This window comes from Camelus ferus, chromosome 26, assembly GCF_009834535.1.
Source record: "Camelus ferus isolate YT-003-E chromosome 26, BCGSAC_Cfer_1.0, whole genome shotgun sequence".
In the NCBI taxonomy this organism is placed as follows: Eukaryota; Metazoa; Chordata; class Mammalia; order Artiodactyla; family Camelidae; genus Camelus; species Camelus ferus.
The window spans coordinates 11,898,790-11,922,791 of record NC_045721.1 but is presented as its reverse complement, the minus strand read 5'-3'; the positions used below and the strand labels follow the sequence as shown (position 1 = coordinate 11,922,791).

The following is a 24,002-nucleotide window of genomic DNA, read 5'->3' as shown; positions in this document are numbered from 1 at the left end:
AATTTTTAGAAAGAATGTCATGGTATTTTTTATTACAATCATTTATTTGGGCTTGTTTCTTTTTCCCTTCAGAAAGTATATTTTATTATAATAAAAGTGATGTAAAACACATATTAAAATGAGCCTTTTACATATACTAAGGCAATAGTATCCCTTCCCCCAAAATATGCTGATGTTGTTTTAAATGATACCCTGGTACATTCACTATCAATAGCTTTTTTAAACTCTTGACAATAACTGAAATACATTTTTGTGCCAAGTTACCTTTGATTAATCCTGTAGATGCTATGCTCCCCTGAGAAGTTTTCAAGTGAGAAACACAAGGGTTGGAGTAGAACTACATGAAATATGGCTTAGTTAGTGAACTTTTGACCAAAGTTTGTCAGGTCTTTAGGATTTCCCCAGCATTCTGCCAACAAGGTAGTACTGTATAATCCTGATGTAAATACAAGTACAGTTCCTTCTATAAACCCAACATGCCTATTGGCATTGAAAAAAAAAAACCCCTGCAAGCTGGACCCTTTAGTGCAAAATCCTTGTCCTTCCCTTGATATATTAATCCATAATTACAATTCTTCTGAAACAAAACTAAGATTCTTAGCTCTGTTCAACCAGGGCTATCCACAATGAGAAAAAAAAAAATCTCCAACTCTGTTTGTCCTGAAGAAATCTGGTTTCCATAAACTGTGGTTTTGCTAACAAACTGGATCAGTAACATGTCATAAGTTAGTAAGTGAAGTCAAAGAACTTACAGCAAAGATCAATAGGCTCAAACTACAGGCCAACAGAGCATTCTGTGCTTCTGGGAAACCCTTCCTTACATAAATTGTATTAAAATGTTAATGCTGCATAAAGTTGTTATGATTGGAATGCTCAGGTTGCTTTTTCAGAAATGTCCATATACTCTGCCAAATCTGTTGGAGGGAATGCAATAATGACATAAGAAAGTATTAACTGACCTATGACATAGCACCCCTAAAATAAGACTAACCCTGCCCAACTGCCGACAGAAACATTAAACATTCCAGAAACATATGCTCACCACTTGGACATTTATATCAATACTAAGAATGCTAGAAAGAATTTGCTCTTGGGCATGTCACTATAGCATGGTCGTATTACAAGTGCCGTAATTATATCTCATTTACAAGTTCTAACTTAAATACTCTATTTTAAACATTTCATCATTCTAAAGTGCAGTGGCATTGTCTGGTGGAGTATTTGCTTTGACTCTACAACTCACTTGGGATGCTTTGTAATAAACAGATTAAATACAAATTTTCAGATTGGAATTTACCCTGGGAAAGTACGGTTATGGGAGAAGCCTCTAGAATCAAAATGTGTAGGAATTTTTGTTCTATTTGGTATTGAATAAGTGTTAAAAATAGCTCTGAATTGCCCACTAGCCATTCTAGAACCTTACAAAAAATAATTTTAAAAATTCATAAAGATATAAGTACAGAGATGTTCATTATTGTATTATAGGTTACTGACAAGAAAAAGATACAAGCAAATTTCCATCAATAAAGGATGTATAATGACTGTTTATCTATAGTTTGGAATGCTATGCAGCCATCAAAAAGCTGAAGTGAGAGCCACCTGCTCTGACTGAACAGTGCTCATGATATAGTATATCTAGAAAAAGACAGTGGCAGACCAGTATTTACAGCACCCCCCCCAACCTTATATAACAAAATATGTGGACAGAGGTATAGACGGGGTATGAACCTCTCTGGATGACTAAATAGGAGTATGTGAAATTCTAGATAAATAGGCATAAAATTGTTGATAGCAATTACTTTGAGAGAATGGAATTAAAAACATGGAAGCAGGGGATTTTCCTTTTTTCATCTATATAAATTTTATAAAAAGTGATAGCATGATGGATAAGATACATACAGTGAACAGAAGTACAGAAACAAAAAATACTAGATATATAAACTGTTTGAAGCATTTTCTGCATGGCACAAAACAACCCTTTATCTGTAAAGTTATTCTGATTATTATTACTTGTATGAAATGGAAACAAGTATTTATAAACTTTTTCAACATATCAACAAAAGTTTCAATCAACTACTGGATTCTAATACTGAAATAACCAGTCTAAAACAGATAAGCCTTTTGGAGAGACACGTGGGCCACATTTTCATGTCTGAGATATTAGGTGCCAGATTCTGAAAAGAGTTTGCTTAGTTGTCTTGTATCTTTAAACTATTTGTCAACCATGGTGACAGCTTTGAGATTAGAGCTTAGAAAGGTGAGATAGAAAATAAACTAATAAACCTTTAGTTAGAGAACTGTATTCAGCTCATTATCTGATGGTCACATGAGTGAACCAAATCCTTCACTGAATTTATGAACATGATTTTTTTTGTGGGAGAGGTCAGAATATAATCAGGTTCTAAGACTTGAAAAAAAAATGACGAACACAGAAACAGTTTGTAAGAGTAATCTTCAGAATGCACTGAAATATTACTCCAGAGATATCATTGTACTTTAGATATAAATTATCGTTCCTTGAAACCTATAAATATTGGCAGACATTTGTTGTTTAGCATGATGTATTTTTTCTTGTTTTCTAATGATATTTCTGGCCGTGAAGAGAGCCACACATACTTATTAGGAGTCTCAATTGGAGATGACTGCATTTGTAGTATATGTAAATATTGACCTTTTAAGCTAATAATTCTCCCAAATATGATGAAATATATCATTAAATTGAAGCCACTGAAATCAAGAAAAACTAAATAGATCATGAGCAGACATTAGCAAATGAGCCAGAAGGTCGTGTGGTGTATGACCAGCGCTTACAGAGCGCGGGCGGGTCTTTGGGGTAAGACAGCTGGTTAAGAGCAAGTCTCAGAGACAAATTCCAAAGAAATGTGGAGGAGGGAGACAGCCTAAGAAGTGGTCTCTTCAAACCAAATGAGATGAGAAGATGGAAAATATGTAGGGAAAGACTTGAGGTTAGACTTTTTTTAAACAGCTAGTGTATTTGTTCTTGATGGCGGTTTGCTAATTAAAGAGAGTTCAAAATTCAGTCTTCCCCAGAGACTGTTTTAATAGTCCCAAAATTTTTGAATAGTCATAGTAGTTATAGAAATTTATGGAAATATTTTTATTGGCTCTCATGAGACATAATCCATATTACCAGGCAAAATAAACTACAAAAGATAATGCAGAAATGATCTGAATTTTGAGAAGACACCTAATTCCACATGTGAACAAAACCTCACACTCTTAACAGTAAACTGAACTGTACCATTTATGCTATAGATTTGACTGCCATCCCAGAAAACCAGCATAAATTTGGCCTGACCTATTCCTTCTCTCACACATATGTAATAATTGGGAATAAATAGTTCTGAACCAATATGTAGGCCCAATGTTTTCAAAACCTTAGACCTCTTTTATCTAATGGCTCTACCACCTTCAGCCTTTATCCATATTTGGATCAGTCAGAAGAGGAAAGGGTGCAGGGATGGTCACACCCCCGGGTAAAGGCAGGCTCCAGAAGGAACACACTTCCTTTTTTACTTGTATTTCATGTGCTAGAACAACTTGGCTGCATGGCCACACATAGCAATAAAGGCCGAAATGGAGTCTACATCCTGAAATGTCTGCTAAAAATTCTGTTGTCAGAAAAGGAGAAAACTTATATTGAAGGATAACTCATAACATGACTATGTTAAGGAACAACATAAACATAACATAACATAAATATATCCCAGTGTATCATGGCACATTGTGAATGAAATAAATGGGCTGCGTATATGTTCTGTGGTATTCTGTATGAATCCTTGATGCTTTCATGTCACACTACATAATACCTTTCCGTGTTTGGAAACTGTTTATATGTTGAAGTAATGTTGATCAAGTGCTATGCTCTTTCTATGGAAAAATTGCCCAGGACTAAATCATTATACAGGACATACTGTACTTTATCTCAGGACAAATGTAATACATTAGTTAGCAATGACTGAAAAAAATCAGATATTTTCTCCTTACCTTATCTTTAAAATACATATAGATTTGGTAAAAGCACACCTATACCTGAAATGACTTTCTTGTTTGTTTCTGTGACCTTCCTGGTCCTTTCTGTTCTCTGAATGCCTAAATGGGAGCCTTGTAGCATGAGAAGAATTGACCAATGGGTGACATAAAAAACATAGTAAATTATTCAGAAGGTAGAATGGACTAAGATAGGAGGCCAGCTAGAAGAATATAAAAGGGAAAGAAAAAATTGTCTGAGAAATGAAAACCAAAAAGATGGTTAAGCTCTGGCCCTAAGACATGTTGAATGAAAGTAAGGACTAGTGGAAGAACCAGAGTTTGATAGTAAGCCTAGTGTCAGCTGACTAAGAGGGAAGGAGTGGGAAGCAGGGTGAAGTATACACAGCTCTGCAGACAGACTCATAGTATCAGTATGATTTTACATGGAAGTCACATTTGTTTTAAAGACCCAGGCTTATTGAGCAGACTGTATTGTTTTTAAACCTTTTTCCCTAAGTCTAACATTAGGGCTACCAGGGAAAAGTTATTATCAAGTGGAAAGTCCAATAACACCAGATCTTCTCAGCCATATGTTTTAGCTGGATTCGTGTCCCAGGTAAACTGATAGCTTTGGAAGCTCATTTTGGGTGTCAAGCCACTGAAAACCATCAAATTATTTCATGCCATTGAAACTGGGTTTTGCCTCATAAACAACTAGAGAGCCAGAAACATATTTGGAGATATTTGGGGCTGAAATATTTTGCTTTATGATAAACATAATTCTCCTGAAACCAACCAGAAGTGCAAAACCATTTAATTATATGATAAAGGATAACACTAGATACAGTGTCAGGTAAAATTAATCAGTAATAAATATTGAGCATCTTCAACATCCTAGATCCTGTTCTATACATGGTACACCACCAAGAGCCAGAAGTGAAGTTCCTTATATTGTGAAGCATATAGTCCCTGAAATGCTGCTGGACTCCCCAAATACAGCTTCTGTATGAGTAACACGTAAGGCAAGCACTGAGGGAGGGAACAGCCGTGAGAGAGAAAGGGGGAAGGGGAGCAGAGGGCACAGGAGGAATAGGGTCGGGTAGAAGGACAACAGGAAGAGACAGAGAGAGAGAAAGGTGGGCTAAAATAAGGTACCAAGAGAAGCACCAGTCAATTGCAAGAAAAAGCAACCATACAGTTCCTTGACCTGAAGTGGACTTGTAGCAGGCTGGACTCAGATTCTATTCCAACATGACAGAGATAATTATGGTTATCACCAGCAGACGTTTAACAAGGGATGAGGAACATGAATTTGACTCCAGCAGTAACAGTTCAGGTGGAGACAAATTCTTGTCCCTGTCATTTCACAGTAGGAACTCTGCTGACTAGAGCCGGCCCCCAGGGGCTGTATCTCCACCGGGCTAAAGGTGCAGCCCTGATGAGTTCATATTTCAAGATCCTCAAAGGTTTTCCCCTTGGGAGGACTTTCGCCAGTTTCCTCAGCCAAGTTAGTTGCTTGATTCTCTCTTCACCCATGGAGAACTTATTCCTATTAGAATGTTTCCTGCAAATTAATTCGATCCCACCATTGCTAACAAAAATGTCAGCTTATCCAGGGACAGTTTTGTGTCTGCCACAACTCAATTTTGTGTCTATAGCTTCCATCTCAGTGCTTAGAACCCTGTTCATAAGTGTTTAAATGAATGAATAGCCAGTTATAGCAAATGACTTATTTTCAGAAGACAATATCAGGTGTCAAGAACCCAGGTCAGAAGGACAGAGAAGAAACGAAGTTGTACAACCAAAATCAGTAACCAGATACCCCATACTTTATACCGTAGTCTCCTCTCTGTTTTCCCTGCTGCTTCCATGCTAAAGCAGAGCATGAGGAGACAATGGGGAGAAAAGAATTATGTAAAATCTGGGTCTCTGAGGCAACCTTCAAATTTAAGATGATCATTACCCTTTGCCACAAAACAGTTCATTGTCACTAAATAGCTAGATAGCAATCTGAGTGGTGAATGTTATTTGGAATCTACTCAGTTGTCTCCAGAAAGGAGTGGGCAAAGGTGATTGTAAAGGAGGAAAATATTAGAATATCCATTCACACTTATTTGTAATTTATTCTTTAATTTTGTATGTATTTCATAAGATATATGATATATGAATACAGAAGTATATGTGTTATTTATAAGTAAATAACATGCACATGCTCGCTGAGAAGTACATAATCAAAAATGTTGAGAGGCCACTAGTTTAGAAAATCTCTAGCTTTCATGGCTGATGTCATTGTGAGGAAGTTGGGAGTAAAAGGGAGATGACAGGAATAGTAGAGTAAGAGAATAAAAGACAAATGAGGAAGGGAGGTTGGAGGACTTTTGTTCAGAACATGTCAGACAATCGTAAATGTATTTTTAACCTCTACTGTGGAAACCACATGAAGCAGGGAGATTTGATGTCAGGTTCCTTTAAGGCAGAAAAATATACTCTGAATGAGAGAAATTAGATCTGAAATGTTTCTTGTTCTAGGTATTTTTGGTAAAAAAAAAAAAAAGGTAGTTATAATGTGTGATGGGCCTCTGGATCTAAACAGTGACTTGGACCGAAACTGCAAGTTTACATTATTAGTAACAAGACCATTAATAAGTTCACATTAACCCAACATCAACTTTTATTGGAGCAAGAATGAATATACTTTTATGATATTATTTTAAATAATTAATTGGTATTTCAGAGCCAGTTGCACATTAGAGGCTATCATAATAGTGAAACTGATTTAGTTTCTTTTGATGGATTTGTTACTATAAACCAGGAGCAATTTATTAATCTGTTAATGCCAACAAAACTACCATAGATTTTGGCTGCCTCCCTCAAAGAAATGCCAGTATCCACAAAAGTTGGGATAACCAGCAAAACCTACATTGCAGGGCCCTGCCTCTGTTATCTGGGCACTAAGTACAATGGTGCCAATCGAATCTATTCATTTTATGGCTGATGTTCTTAGAAATAAAGTACTTATCCCTGTTGCCAACAAGATCTCTAGTCCACAAATAATTTTCTGTCAAGAAAATTATAGTGCCACTTTAGAGATAACCTCACAATTTTCAAAGGAAATATAAGCAAATAGACAAGTCCACTTTTATTCTTTTTTCAGTTCTATTTTTAAGTTGGCATAGGAATAAAACTAGTGATTAATGAACCTCTTCCATTTTGGGTTCAACTTTTTTGAGCCAGTGAGACTTCAAAAGGACATACTGCTTTTTATATACATTAAAAGTTAACCCAGAGGTTTTTTTGGAAAAAGTTGAAATAGCATCGTTATTTGGTCTAGAAAATTAATAGCTTGGTCTGAGCTTGATTTTCTAACCAAGAAATTAGTAGTGATGAGGAGAAAGCACAATCTAAATTGAGGGGTGTTATTTCATCAGTGTGAGCTTTGCGTGTTCCTGAAAAATGGAGACAATGGCCCCTACATCTCAGGTTGTTAAGGATATTAAATGAGATGGAAAACAGTTCAGTGCTACATAGCACAACACACAGAAGAATCCATTATTTATCCAAAATTCGAGGTGAAGATTTGACAGATAAGTCACTGAAGAATTGCAGAACTAGATCTGGGAATAGGTCCAATTCTAGTGGAATCTATATTCATAGTAAATATAGCCAACTAGGGTATAGTAGCTACTTCAGTTGGAGATTTCTAGAATGCTTCACAGCCCATGGTAAACCTCCACAGCTTCTACACTATGGTGCTATACACAGAACAAAGTACTTAAACAATGGACCCTGAAAGCAGACTGCTTCCCTCACTCATAGCTTTGTCATCATAGAGGTTACTTACTGTCTCTGTGCCTCAGTTTTTCACCTGTATGATGGGATATTTCATTTTGTTGTTGGGAAGATCAAATAAATTAATATGTATAAAGTAATTAGAACAGTGCCTGACACATTGTATATGCGACATGACTTCAGCTATTAGTCGTAGGAATTGTTGTTTTTTGTTTATTTGTTTTACTAAATTTCCCTAGTTACAGATCTAAGAGAGGGTGAACTGTCTGAGAATAATTGTGGGGAAAGACTGACAACATTTGAGAGAGGATTTAGGAAGTAAGTCAGCCCACATGTACATCTTTGTTATCTAATTATCATTTTAGAGTCTGGAATATGCATTCATTAACTACATAAGTATTAAGTCCCTTCTCTTCCCCCATGCACTTTGCCATGTGTGGTGTAGAATCTGAATAAGAATCATATGTGCATCCTTACCTAAAGGAGGTTACACATCAGTAGCAGCAGTGTAACACAAATAACAAATAACAGAATGTTCAGTTATGCTAACTTTTAACAGCTATTACTTTAGATCCTAGTGTACTATTAGATTTTGAACCACAAGTACAGTAACATCCTGGTTCAAGTTTATCCATGGTAGAAAGTATCAAGATCTATGGAGCTGGAGCATTAAAGGCAAGGATAGGGACCCTGTCCGGATGAGGAGGTCAGGGAAGGCTTCACCAAGGGTTGCCTGAGCTGAGCTTTGAAGGATGCAAAGACTTTGCATTTGTGAGAATGAGAGAGAGGGATCTCCCTGTGCCTACTTTAACTGTTCTTGAAGAGATACAATTTAACTTTTAAATACACAGACTTAAATCTTAGGGAGTATATGAAATAAGCAAATACTTCAAAAAGGCCATTTAGTAAACAGACACTTTTAAATGCTAAGATTTTTTCACAAAATATTTCATGGTGATATGAAAATTGAAAGAGGATGACAGTACTTCATATGCTGGACTTTAGCTTAGACAAAGCAGCTTTCTATTTTCAAACTTAGATTTCTAGCCAAGTAATTTCTGGGCTCACTTTATCATAAATAAATAAACAAACAAACGAACAAACAATCTAGATTTCAACATGCTAATGAGTTCTGAGAAAAATGCTAGCCATGTTAATTTGCTCCCCAGTTTGTGTTGGATTAGGTGGCAGAAAAGTGAAGTGATTCATGGAAATTTGCTTGATGTCTAAAGCATCACCAAAATGATTTGACTATAAAATAATGATGAGATGAGATGGTGATTCCCACTTTTAACACCCTCATGGATATGTAAAAATCATCTATGTAATGCTATTGATTAATTTTTTATAATTATGGATGATTGTCACAGAGTGATTAAACAGCATAACTGACTAAAAGCATGAAAAGTAAAAGCAAAAGAGTAATCCGTAGTTTGTCAAAAAATTTAATTTTAACTATGATGTTTCATATTCCACTCACATACTGGTCTAGTGCATAACTGGAAATTTGAATCACTTTGAAGAGGTACCCAAAGTTATTTAAGTCAGAATGTAACAGATGAGAAATGTACTTTATAACTATCTGATACAAGGTAAAATTTCAATTTCCGTCTTACCTGAGTATAAATCAAGAAATGCTTTAATAATACAAACCCATAGGTTCTGTGAATGATGTGAACTCTCTGATGGGCGGCAATGGGTTCAAAAGCCAGCATCAACAACCACCATGCTGTTCATATGTTGTTACATGACTGAGTGGGAAGGATTAGTGCCGAGCTCAGTGTGCTAGATAACAGCCTTTTTCTACAAGATTATTACTTAAATATTATTTAGATTAAACATCAGTTTATACCACAAAATCTGTTTATGAATTTCTGGATGAGTTAAACTTTTTCTTAAGAGAATTATGAAACATATAAAGCCCTTACCTATAGCAGGAAATCTAAAGATACAATAATTTTACTTAAAAATTCTATATATAATTAATAATTAATATGTCTTTATGTGTATAAATTAATTTTCAATATCTGCAATAATCGAGCACAATCTGAGATGCAGTATTTGGCTTCCTGCAGGAAGTACAGGCTTTACCGAAATTTGGAATAGAGGATAAAACACTCAGGAACTGAGTGGGCGCTATTGCAGGGAGGTTACTAAGTCACCTGATGGGGCTCTGTTTCCATGAGGTGCAGAGAAAATGGGAAGCAGGCTCAGCCTCTGTGGTAAACATCACCGTTGAGGCCTACGGACCATTGTCTCACTCCCCACACCCCTCAAACATACAGGGAAGTGGAGTTTACGTCAACACGGCCAACCAGAGCCTACATTGAGAAACAAACAGCTGAACTCTTGGTGCAGCGTAATTTCTCACAGTATGTATTTGCCATGCAGATGGGACTTTAATTTTCAATCCATTCCTCCATTACACCCCCTCCATTTTGTCTTCATTTTGCTGTAAGATGGTCACATGATGTTGAATATCTTGTCACGTGTTCATTTACCCCAAAAGCAAGATGTTGTTCAATTGACTATAGACTACTGTAGGCAGCATCTTATCAGCAAATAAGGAGTGAGAGAGGGAGAATTTGCTTTTCATAGGTCCATGGAATGTCCCAGAAGGAAGAGACTTTAAACATCCCTACATTTCACTTTAACTGGAATAATGCGTGTGTATTGACAAGGCCGAGGAGCTGTAATTTAGAGTGTTAATAGTGGTATGTCCTGTGACCAATGCAGAGTTGCTGCCCCATGGGGAAGATGCTGACTTGCATATTATCATGGAAAAGCTATAATTTAAAAGTAATCAGAAAGAATTGGCCAACATTGAAATGTAACACAAACCTAATATTAAGGGCTTTTTTTTTTTTTTTGAATGATGAAAGGAAATGTTTTATCCTTCTATTTTCAGACATTTGTCCACTTGGTATGCAGGAAAAAAAAAAAACACAGCAGAAACATTTAACTACCATTTCAGGTATATGCTGACAGAAGTTTAAAATATATTTTTAGAAACTGAAAAGAGAGTCTAAAATGAAGTTTGTTTTCTTAGATTCCCCTGCTTTCTAGTTTTATAATAAAAAGTTGCTCTTTCCTGAGGCACAGATTTGCATTTAATTCAATTATTCTGTTCTCTTTCCCTGTGATCAACCTAGACTTTTATCATAAATATTATCTCTATCCACTTAGAAGTTACAAAGTGCTTTCTCTCAGATGTCCACAATGTTTGGGTTGAGGCATGATAAATTTTAAACAAGCTGAAAAGTATTTCAAACAACTTCCATACTGTGAGCAATCCTTAAGGAGGCCAGAGGAGAAAAGAAGCTAGCCAGCAATTTCAGTATCATCTTCATGCGAATTTTTCTTTTAAACATATTGGTAAATGTGTAAAACACTAATTTTTTATCTTTAAAATTCTACCTACTCTAGAAACAAAAAGCATGCTAAGTTGCACATCAGTGTAGCCTGGGCATCTTGCAATGGAAATAAATCTATTTTTCACATGCGATACCTTATAGTTGTTATAAACCTAAATTCTGAACCCTCATCACTGAGGAAATATGTGTTCTTGATAGAGAATAAATGGGCAATATTCGTATTGCTTCCACAAAGCCAGTTACTTAGGAAATCGAATTTCTAACTTTCAGACAAATCTTTTCATTTTGAAGAGGACCAAATTTTCTCAGGAGATGTCAGTATGATAAGTCATGACATTGATGAGTGAGTTACGTGTTTGAGCTGCTGAAGGGTATGTGTGCCTCCAGCCTTCCCATCTAAAATCAGAGGACTGGAGCTGAGCTGGAGCTCTGGTTTATTGTGCAGATGATCACAGCAAAAACTGGTGCACATAGTTACTTGAGGCAGGGGAAGGGTGGGTGGGGATGGTGTATAAGGACAAGGAGGAGAGCGCAGGCTCCTTGGAAAGGAATATTTTTAAGCTACTCTTTGTTATCAGTCTACATTGAAATCATTTTAAATCCACTGTTTATGCAGAAAGACTAAACCAGAATATTGTGAATGATCAGGAAGGCCACACTATGGGTTTCCGACACAATATGGGGGCTTGTGGCAGAAAAAATAAAAGTCAGTCTCTCCTAAATAAGAAATAGTAGATATGTGGTAATAGAACCAGGACCCCTGCTACTGGTGGAAGGGAGTGTAAAGCAGCCACAAAGTCATGTGTAAAATACCAAAGAAGTGTAGCCAACACACTTAAGGTGAATAATACCTTTGTCTAGGGATTTCTGATGTTACTCTACATTGCAAATCAGTGGGAGTTATACATGACACAGTGTTTTTAAGTCAGTGTTGCCATTTCAACCACTTAACAATGAAACTTGATTCTGGGAGAATTATTAGCAAATTAGCAAATAATCCCCCCACCCTGAGGTTGCTGGCCAGGCCACTTTCAGCTGTCTGGTAATCTCTCTTCTGTGCTTCAGTTATTATGCAACCCCCTGTCATGGTGCGTGGGCACCCAGGTGAGAAGGAGCAGACGGGACTGCTTATGTTCAAAGTGACATATTTCCTTTCTCCCACTGCTGCTGCTCTAGTTCTGGCAGCACAGAATTCCGTTGCCACTTTGATGACACCCTTCTGCATCCCTCACCTTCTCATGCAGCTTTTTGAAACCAAAAGAACTAAAGGTAGGTGCATACAATTAAGCGTGAGTGGTAAGCAATACCTAGCACCCAAACATGCAGTCCCATCCTTCTGGAGGAAGGGATTTAAAAAGCCAAATTTACTTTGAAGCAATGTGAATTCAGGTGTACCTGTAGCTCTGAGAACTGCAGGAAAGCAATCCATGTATCAAAGACATGTTTCAGAAATTCAATTCACCTGACCTTTCTAGAACTATGGCTAGCCCCTAGGTATGGACAGACATGGAACGATATACATCTCACAGCAGTTTTCAATAAACATTTTGAATTTCTGTCATACAGCATGCACTCACTACATTTCTGCAGGATGAGTGATTGAGTGAGGACAAGCACAGTATTTCTTTTTTTTTTTAACATTTTTTATTGATTTATATTCATTTTACAATGTTGTGTCAAATTCCAGTGTAGAGCACAATTTTTCAGTTATACATGAACATATATGTATTCATTGTCACATTTTTTTCTCTGTGAGCTACCATAAGATCTTGTATATATTTCCCTGTGCTATACAGTATAATCTTGTTTATCTATTCTACAATTTTGAAATCCCACTCTTTCTCTTCCCACACCCCACCCCCTTGGCAGCCACAAGTTTGTATTCTATGTCTGTGAGTCTATTTCTGTTTTGTATTTATGCTTTGTTTGTGGTTTTTTGTTTTTTTTTTTTTTAGATTCCACATATGAGTGATCTCATATGGTATTTTTCTTTCTCTTTCTGGCTTACTTCACTTAGAATGACATTCTCCAGGAGCATCCATGTTGCTGCAAATGGCGTTATGTTTTCAGTCTTTATGGCTGAGTAGTATTCCATTGTATAAATATACCACATCTTCTTTATCCATTCATCTGTTGATGGACATTTAGGCTGTTTCCATGTCTTGGCTATTGTAAATAATGCTGCTATGAACACTGGGGTGCAGGTGTCATCCTGAAGTAGGGTTCCTTCTGGATACATGCTCAGGAGAGGGATTACTAAGTCATATGGTAAGTCTATTCCTAGTCTTTTAAGGACTCTCCATACTGTTTTCCACAGTGGCTGCACCAAACTGCATTCCCACCAGCAGTGAAGGAAGGTTCCTTTTCTCCACAGCCTCTCCAGCATTTGTCATTTGTGGATTTTTGAATGATGGCCATTCTGACTGGTGTGAGGTGATACCTCATTGTAGTTTTGATTTGCATTTCTCTGATAATTAGTGATATTGAGCATTTTTTCATGTGCCTATTGATCATTTGTATGTCTTCCTTGGAGAATTGGACAAGCACAGTATTTCAAACACTATCTTAGTGCCCAGTAATAGTTAATACCATGCTTTCACTGTCTTCTTGTTCCAGTTAAATCACTTAATCACCTCATGCTATATTTCCTCATCTTTAATGCTACCTGTTAGTTCTTAGGAAATTGTAATAAAAAATAACTTGTGAACTAATAGCAAACAATATGAGGACATTTCTACATAAAATGTGCCTTATTTTGTTTGAGAGATAGCATGCTTTCCACAGCTATAGGTAATTACACAGAGTCAAAATTCCTGAATGAATGAATTCCAAGCTTTAAATGGCCTCACTGTTTAACTCAAAAAAAGATGTTTTTAGTTAAGATAACATTGGTTTATTGATCAACTACGTATTTTTTCTTTTTATTATATAAGTGATACACGCACATGGCCAAAAAAAAGTGTAAAATGAAACGTTACATTTCCTCTCTGGCTAGTCTCATTCGTCCAAAGACTACCATCATTGTTTCCGATTCTGGTTCATTTCCTATATAACTATAAATACATACTTTTATTTATAGTTATTAATTAATGACATTACAGAGAATTTATGATGTACATTTGTGAAAGATGTATTTTATTTGTATATATAACAAATATGGTTTGATTGCTGTATTACTTTGCAAGGGCTGTTGTAACAAAGGATCTTAAACTGCGTGCTTAAACAAGAGAAAGCTATTGTCACAGTTCTGAAGACTAAAAGTCTGAGATCAAAATGTCCACAGAGTTAGTTCCTTCATTTGTGTTGGAGCATCTGTTCCGTGCCTCTCTCCTAGCTTCTGGTGATTTGCTGGATTCTTTAGTGCTCCTTGATTTGTAGACACATCACCCTGATCTCTGCCTTTATGTTCACATAGTGTTCTCTATGTGTGTGTGCATGTGTGTGTGTGTATATCCAGATTTCCCCTTTTTATAAGAACACTTGTTGTATTGGAGTGGAAACCCATGCTACTGCAGTATAACTTCATAGATGTGGAAGAGACACAATTCAACCTATAATAACTGCTTATGTTGTGCCAAGCAGTGTTGATGCAATAGACTAGAACAGTTGGCTAACACATTTTCTATCACCAAAAACTCACTTTTCAATAGAATTCAATACTTTCATACTAGCTAAAAGCTTCTTCCCTGCACCTACTGATTTTTATTATTTATGGTATGTTATTTTATATTATTTTTATTAATTTTTCAAATTCATTTTTATTATTTTTATTTTATCATTTATGTGTCTATGTTCTTCTGGTATTTACTCTCATGAATATGCCTGCTGAATGAAATGCTTATTTCCTATATTTGTTGATTTATCCATTTTAAATAGTATTTATTGCATTATCTTTTCAAGTTTAGAAAATTAGTGCATATTTGTTGCTGTGTCTCTTCTCCCCAACTCTGTCTTTTAATTTGTGTTGATAACATTATTTTTGTAGTTTCAAGATTTTAGCATATATGTTCTCTCCTGTGACTATGCTTAATATTCCATGCTTCATCTGTAGCTTAATTGTAAAATTTGAAATCCATAAAAGGCTTTATTATATATAAACATCCACTCTAGAGCAAAACAGCAAAATCAGACTCACAGAGAAGCAGATATAATCCATGTCATTAAAAGGGGGAACACCCAGGCATCAAGGTCTAGTAGATTTTTTTTAATTCCTCCTACATTGTTTCCATTATCTGTGTCACACAACCTTTTTGTATTGGTGTTCTTTATTTTTCGTATTTATTTATTTTATGATTGGCATAGCTCTTTGAAAAACTTCATCACATATGGTGCATTTTTTAAGTCCTTTTACATCCATAAGAATCATTATTTCACCCACATTGTAATGATCAAACAGGTTTGGAAATCTAGGCTTTTTTGATGGCATTCCTCAGCTTTTCTGTGACCCTGTATTTAAGCTATGAACATCTATGTCACACTGATAAGTTGTTTTTTGTTTTTGTTTTAAAGTGTCTGGATGTTTTAAAGTTACCTTCTTTTTCCTTGGAGTTATAAAATTTATCAGTATGTAACTAAAAACAGCTTTGCTTCTTCTAAGTGTAGCCTAATGTTTACTAAGATCTTTTAATCTGAAAAGCCATGTCTTTCATCAGCTTAGGAAATACTCCTTCCAATATTTTATGAGTACTGTCCCCTCCCATTGTTTTTCTTGTTTCTGCCAAGAATTCCTATTAGATGTTTTTTAATAACCTGTACCTAAGTCTCTTAACTTCCATCTATTATTTGACATCTCTTGGTATTTTTTTCTTTTCTTTTTTTTTTTTTTTTTTTTGCTTTATTCACTGTGGGATTTCCTTGATTTGCTGGACCAGATCAGCAGCTTGGTCTTTAGATATATCCATTTTACATTTTATTATTGACTATCCATTAACATATTTATTGTTTAGGTCGTACTTTTAACTTACATAGCTCTTTTTCTGTTTTCATTCAATTGCCTAGTCAATAAACAGTTATTGAGCACTTACTGTGTACCAAGCACTCTTCTGGCACATGAGGGATACAAAATAACATCATCTCCAAGAAGGGCTTACTTTCTAGTGTAAGGAAGCATAAAATAAACCAAAAAATGAATAGTAAGCCAACTAAGGAGTGGACTGAACAAATGAAGGGAAAGAATCAAAGAGTAAGTCCTAGAAGCCATGTAAAGAAGCTATTTCTAAAAGAAGAGGGAAATCAAACGTTTCAAACGATGTGGGTCCATTGGGAAGAAACTTGCATTGAACAACATAAGGTCCCGTTGGCCAGCTTGTTCACAGCAGTTTGGGTTGGAGCAGATGCTTGCTTTCAGTGAATTCGAGAGCGAAAGGTAGGATAGGAACTGAAGGAAGTGAGCAAAGCTAACTGTTAAATAATGATTTAATTTTCCTATAAAAGAAAATGAAGAAAGGAGGATATGGAGTCAAGAGAGAATTTTTTTTTATTTTAATGGGTGATATTTGGACATCATATTTGGAAGCTGATAGAAATGACCCATTAGAGGAAACATCATTGATACAAGAGAGGAGGCCACTCTCTGAGTGATGTCCTTGAACTGATGAGCAAGGAGAGAATTCAGGCCCCAGTGGAGGAATTGGGCTTAGATTGGAGCTAAGCATTTATACCTGTAACACGAAGAGGGTAAAGAATGTGGAGTATATTTTCTGCTCACTCTTTGCTAGTAACATGTTTATGTTTATAGATACAACATTCTCTCAAATCTCTCTGAGAATACTAATTATAGAAACAATTTCATGTAAAATTTTGAGATTTTTTAATGTGTTGTTGTTATTACCTGAATTATTTCTTTTTGTGCAGTGGTCTATTTTCCTGCTACTGATTTTTCTTACAGTTACAGTGATTTTGGTTAGCTTTTCCTAGTATGACTAAGGAAGATTGGTTAGAATAGATGACTGAGGTTTGATCTCTCTGGGATTCTTGTAGGAATATATCATTTCTTTGTCTCTATTTCTCATGTGTCCACCTCATCCACAGGCTCATATCAACATGAAGAGGTACTATAATAAATTCCTTGTTATATCTACCTGGATCCAGTTTTTTCTCTTAGTCTAGCATATTCTACATAGTATGATCAGATTTAACCTTCCTAAGAAAACATTATCATCAGGCTACTTTCTTTTAAAATAACACCCAAACAAGCCTAACCCAATCTCTTGGTTTTTATCAGAAAGGGATCATATCCCCCAGCTTGTATTCTAAAGTCCTCTTTATTTAATCCTTGTTAAAAGTTTTAAGCCTATCCTCACTACTCTGATGAGTCCTACAGAAACACACTGCAAATCCATGCTCTTTGGTCATCATGAGCTCTTAGAGTCTTTTAGCAGTGACTCTGTACACCTATGCCTCACTCCAATGTTTATCACTTAACTGTTTAAAATTCGTTCCACTTTCTTTAAGTTCCTAAAGCTATGTATCTTCCTCCCTCTCTCCCTGAAAATGTCTTCCCTGAGGAAAGAAGTAAAATGAATGGGTTTTTTTTTTTTTCGTTTTGTTTAATGATGAACCTAACAAATGCCTTCATTTGGTGGTACTGTATATTTATTGAGGGCAGAGAATATATGTTTCCCCTTTGTAGCCTCAATGACCAATATGGGATAGTGAAAAATGGGATACTGTCGACTGGATGAATGGATAGATGAGTGGATAGATGGATGGGCTGGTGGACAGATGAATGAGTCTGTATTCTCCCAACCACAAATGACTACAGAGCTATCTACATTTCCAGTAAGGCTGATGTAGAAGAAAAACACAACTTCCTTTACTATGGAAGAAGGGAAAAAGAAATACTATGCTGTCTTCTCATCTCCTTGACTCTGATGTTTCCTACTTTGATTTCACATGCATGAATGAGTGTATCCCAGAGGAAAATTATCATTTTCTGCATGAACACGTAATGTTTGTCAATTAATTCAATCAGTAATTTCTTTATGTAGCATTTTTTTTTTACTGTCTAACTTTTGAGCATTATGTTAGTTGCCAGATAATCAAAGATGAATAAGTTACTGTCATTATCCTCAAGAAACTCAAAAAACTTGAAATAAAAACATTTCTAACTCCAACTCTTATGATACATGCTCCATTAGCCATGCTGACCATTCAACCTGGCTCATCCGGCCACCCTGGTTATGCCGCTGTCCCCACATCCTGCCTGCTTAGCTCCCACTTTCAGTCTTTGAAGTGTCTCATTTAGGGGACAGGTTACATAGTTGACTTATGAACTAGCCATACTAAAAAGAATTGTGGCGTAGATGTGTATATAAAAATGAAAATGTTCCTTTTTTCCTCTTCTAAATTTAAACTTCTTAGAGGCATAAGAAAATTCTGTTGAAATTATTAGACTATATTTGCTTATGTTTTTAATTTTCCTAATATGTTGAAGCCTCAATCCAATTTTTTTTTATAGAGATGCAGCTTTGGATAACTCATATAATGTTTTAAAAACATCATAAAAAGTAAAGCTCTTACAGCTGGATGTTCACAGAAAGCCATGCAAGAGCCAGTATTTACAAAGCAATGAATGACTTGCAAAGCAATTAGGTTGCTGAAGTAGTACTAAAGTAATTTCATATTTATTCTGTTTAAAGTTTAAAAAGTATAAATGCTGATTGCTTTAAAATGGATAGATTTCCATCATCACAGTTCACGCCTGTGAACAGCTTCTTTTTGTTCCAAGAGGCAACCTACTCACTTTTATGAATCCCTGAGAAATGGTAAATATACTGAGAACTGATTCTTGTAGAAGTTGGACACATGTAGGTCATTAATTAATACAGTAATACAGAGAATACTAATTGAAGGAAATGATGAGGGTTTAGGTTCATTCTCTTCTTAGAGTCCACATCATTTCTCTCTTGCTCATTAGTGTTCCAAGATGACATCCTGGTCTGTTTCACAGCACAGACTCAGTTCTTAATGCCACGTACCCAACACTTGTCAATCACTGACCTCAGTCCATAGTATGTTCTGCTAAGGATTTGAGTAGCAGCCTCAGGGTTTGTATTTCTTCCAGTTAACCTCAGGGCTGAAAATACGCCCAGGAGTCTCCCCATCTCTGGAAGAGATTTTGTGGTTATGGTTATGTCTTTCTTTTCATTATGAAACTACTACTGTTTATAATCTTTATTTTCTATGGTTGCTATTCATAATACAGTCTTTTATTCACTTTCTTTCTTTAATTCACTAAGTATGTTCAAAAATCTCCATGGCTTCTGGGCACATGCTAAGAATAACAGGAAACTCATTATTTTAACCACTATTTTTTAACCAAAGACCTGATAGGAAAGATAGCCTTTTGCTGGGCCTCCAAAGTCAGAAAACTCAAGTCTTTTTGAACCAAAAAGGACAATCACATTTTTTTTTCCAAAATAAATATTTTCAGAAACAAACTTTAATTATTAAGATATCTATGCTGTACTATTGAAACACTTTTTAAAAGCTGTTTTAAGCAAATTCAACCCTGATACAACGTATTTAAGTCAAAAAAAAAAAAAACCTAGCAGAAATATTAAGAAATTTACTTCTTTTTAAAAATGAAATTATAGTTTGGTCTTCTTTGTCTATATAAAATGCCGTAATAATTATATCTCTCAAAATATGTTCTCATTCAGTTGCAATTTATAAATCACAGGAAACTTAGTAATCAATTTTTTTAAAAGAGAAAAAAATTGGGGAATTAATCTCAGAGGTATTTTATTCTCAGGAAGGCCAGATTCACATATTTTCACATACATAACCACAGCACAGCAACACTGAATCTGTTATTGCTTCTTACGCTGTGATGGAGGGGACACAGAGTTAGCTCACTGAAGAGTATTGATGACACCTCTGACAACCCCTCTGAGCAAGTCTGTCCCCTCCTCAGGCCTGTGTCCTCATTATTCAATGCAGGGTGTTGAATTAGGAAACCTTCACATTCCTCCCAGCCGCCCTCCTATCTAATCCCCACATGCATGTTTGTTAGTAAACTGTGTTTGTGTCTCAGCGTAATGGTTGTTTATTTGTCAGTGTTTACTTTCAAGCATTAGAATTTATCCCACACACACACAAAGCTGTCACTGCAACTGAAAAATTACATCAGTGTCACCAAAAAAAAGGACTTAAAACTTTCTCTTCAAAAAATTGATCTGACCGTTTCATGTGCATACTTTACTTGTAGACTCCACCTGAGCATTGGATATCTGTCTTAGTTTGCTCAGGCTGCTAACCAAAATGCCGTAAACGGGATGGCTTAAGCAATAGATACGTGTTTTCACAGTGTTGGAGGCAAGAAGTCTGAGATCAGAGTGCCAGCGTGATCGAGTTCTGGTGAAGGCTCTCTTCCTGGCTTTCAGATGGCCACTTTCTTACTATGTCCTTATATGGTGCCGAGAAGAAGCTCTGGTGTCCCTTCCCTTTATTATGAGAATGCTAGTCCCATCATGGGAGTTCTAGCCTCATGGGTTCATCGAAACCTAGAGCATTTCTGTGAAACCTTTCCTAAATCAAAATGGCGTAGAGCTAAGAAGCAATTACTTTAGGATACATCTTGCTAATGGATGCACAAAATAAAAAGAGATAAAGCACAGATGCTCACAGACACAGTTCAGAGTTACGGGACTTGATGTCGAGATGCTAAGTGTAGTTCCTGGGGAAGGAGCTCGGCAGGGCCACTCTGCTGCTCTGGGTGTCTCTTTACCAGTTGCAAAACCAACTGAAAACTATTTTCGCTTTTTGTCTTTTTTTCATGAAAGAAAAAATCCTCTTCAGATTTCTTTCCGTTAGTGAAAACAGGCACTAATATAGATCTTTCTTAAAAGCAAAGTGGCGTAAATTGAACTTTTGAGAAAAAAAAATAGGATAGGTGCCCCTCTTAATGACATCATGTTAGAGGTTAGGACTTCCACATGTGAATTAGGAGTGGGGGGCACAAACTCCAGTCCCCAGCAGTACCTCTCTTCATATATCAGGTCAGCATGTTTCTCTGTGCCCCATACCCCAATGTTCAGCATCACAGAGTCTGTCCGTAGGGCTGGTTCCTACAAGATATTGCAGCTTCAGTTCTAGACCATTGCCATAAAGCGAATATTGCAGTGAAGCGAATCTCATGAACTTTTTGGTTTTCCAGTGCACATGAAAGTTATGTTTACACTATAGTGTAGCCTAGTAAGTATACAATAGTATCATGTCTAAAGAAGCAATGTACATGCCTTCATTAAAAAAAATACTTTATTGCTAACAAATACCAAAATAATTATAATAGTAACATAAAAGATCAGTGACCACAGATCACGATAACAAATATAATAGTAATGAAAAAGTGAAATGTCACTAGAATTACCAAAGTGACAGAGACGGGAAGTGAGTAAGTGTTGCTGGGAAAATGGCGCCGGTAGACCTGCTCAAGGCAGTGTTGCCACAAACCTTCAGTTTATTTAAAAAATGCAATATCTGCGAAGCACAAAAAGTGAAGCACAGTAAAATGAGGTATGTCTCTATTTGTCTCAACTATAACCTCTCTAAGGTAAAGACAGGTTTTTCTTTTTTCCTTATTCCTATGTGACATATTTATCGATAGATTGATAGATCCTTTGCAGCACTGAGTGAAAGGTTTTACCAAAAAGAAAAAGGATAAGGTTACTAAGTTTGAATTTGTAAGGGCTATGTATTTAGCTGTAATACACTCATTAAAACCATCAGTATGTTACAATACATTTTAATTTGTTAATAGTCAATCTTCATCTCTCTTCTGAATAGGGAATCTCTGTTAATATAAGAAATGTTTGAGTTGCCCTCTTTAGCAAATGGCATCAGTTTTTTGGGGGGTTTCTTGTTTTTTTAACACACGTATTCCCTGCCAATCGCAGCCCCTGGATGGTTCTTCCCAACGAAGCATGACCCAGCAAACCATTAGGGAGTTTTAGTTATGTCCTCGGAGGCGAAATGCTGAAGATTTCTGGAGACAGGCCAAGTCTAACAGTGTGTAAAGAATTCCTAAGGATTAAAGGCCATTCGTTCAAGATAGTTAATGAATTCCTACACAAGAGTATGAGTTAATTTCATACTGTTTGGAGTAAATTATAGAAAACTAAACATTGAATGAAAACAAATATTTCCACAAAATTTTCATTTCTCACTCCCTCCTTCCCCTCCCCCAAGAAAATGAACAACCACTCCCTTCACTCAGTGTATGTATGTCTATATACATACATGTAAGTCTGTAGTGAGAACAGTGTTAGTTTTTTCTGGAAAGATTCCTAAGGTGAAGGACACTGCTCCCAGCCTCTCAACCATTCCCTGGGAAAGTTAAAAATAAGTCCCTCTGAAAAAATAAGTTGGCACTTGTTATTTGAGAAAATTGCTTTATTCCAGGAACTGCCTCATGTAGCAGAAATTTATTTACCATCTGTGTGGACTTTAAAAATTTTCCATCTTAACTGATACACAACTGAAATAGAAACAGACTTTCCGTGCGTAGGTTTTCCACAGGCCTCAATTTTTTAAAGGGTGTTAGCTAAGAAACTTTTCGGATTTTTGTGGTCCCAGAGTGGGAGAGCTCTATGACTGCCCCTCAGCCCTGAGATCTCCTTCTGCCGAAGGGCCCCAAGCTGATGTCACACAGTGGGCGGGAGTGGAAGCGATGGGAGAATCTGCCAGAAGCATTCCAGGGACTTTGCTGAAAGGTATTCTTTATACTAAATGTCCATCAGGATAGTCACCTAGCACATTATGCTCAAAGCATAAAATAAAATAAAAATAAAAGTCCCTGGGGCAATAAATTACTTTTTTTCTGAATCACTTTCAAGTGATGTAGTCAGATAAGACAAATGTGCTTTCCTCTTTTTCAGCTGTATCAAAGGATTATTTTATTCAAATGTCTTATTAAATTCTTCCACAAGAGGAAGTAACTTTGTTCACTAAGGGAAATAAATGAGGTTGAATGGATGGCTGAACACAAGTGGATTTATTGTTAGACAGTGCTTTATATAAATGACAGAAAAATCAAAGGAAATCCAATTGCCACTTTTAATACAAAATAAGCTGTCCTGTCCGGATGTTCCCCTACAGTATTGAGCTATAATACCACTATTCTGGTGGATAGAAACCAGAGTTGCTTATATATTTAATTCTTTTCACAGTTAATGCTTTCTCTTCAAGAAAATTGAACTTTGGCCTATTTAGATGGCTGGATAAATTTTAGCAAAGCAATATCACACTTTTCTAAACATGCAAATTTAACAACTAAGGTTGTTTAGAAGGTCAGATTTTATACACTGTATACTTCAATAATATCTTCCAATCATTTCTCATTGAGAAATTTCATGTTAATCTTAACCTTCAAATACAAATTCAATGAAACTTTTAGGATATGGAGAATTATACAACCTGTCTATACTTTACTTTTGCAAATACCTGTAATTTCTACTATTTGAGCATTAACTATGTGCCAGCACCAGCTCTGGACTCTATGTGCATTATCTCATTTAATCATCACAACAACTTACAAATTAGGTACAAAGTGGTAGATAAAAAAAAGCTGAGGCTTTGACAAATAAATGACATACTTCCAGGTCATAGAGTAATTAAGTATTGGAGCTATAATTCAGAGCTCAGTGAGTTAGGGCTCCAAAGCCCATTATTCTGGCCTTAGTATGGGCTCTTGGACCAGGCATTAATGTGAAAATCCACTTCTAATGGAATACATAGGATTTTTAAGAAAAGCAATGTTTATTTCACTTTTTAAGGCTTTATTTAAAATATAGGTGACTTCTAGAACTTCCAAGACTATTGCTGATTTACAAATTCAAAAGGGAA

At 36.0% G+C, this 24,002-nt stretch overlaps 1 protein-coding gene across 4 annotated transcripts in view; it reads left to right on the top strand.

Moving 5' to 3' along the window:
• DLC1 (DLC1 Rho GTPase activating protein) overlaps positions 1–24,002 on the top strand; it is a 344,822-nt gene that overhangs the window by 13,725 nt on the left and 307,095 nt on the right. The window lies entirely within an intron of this gene.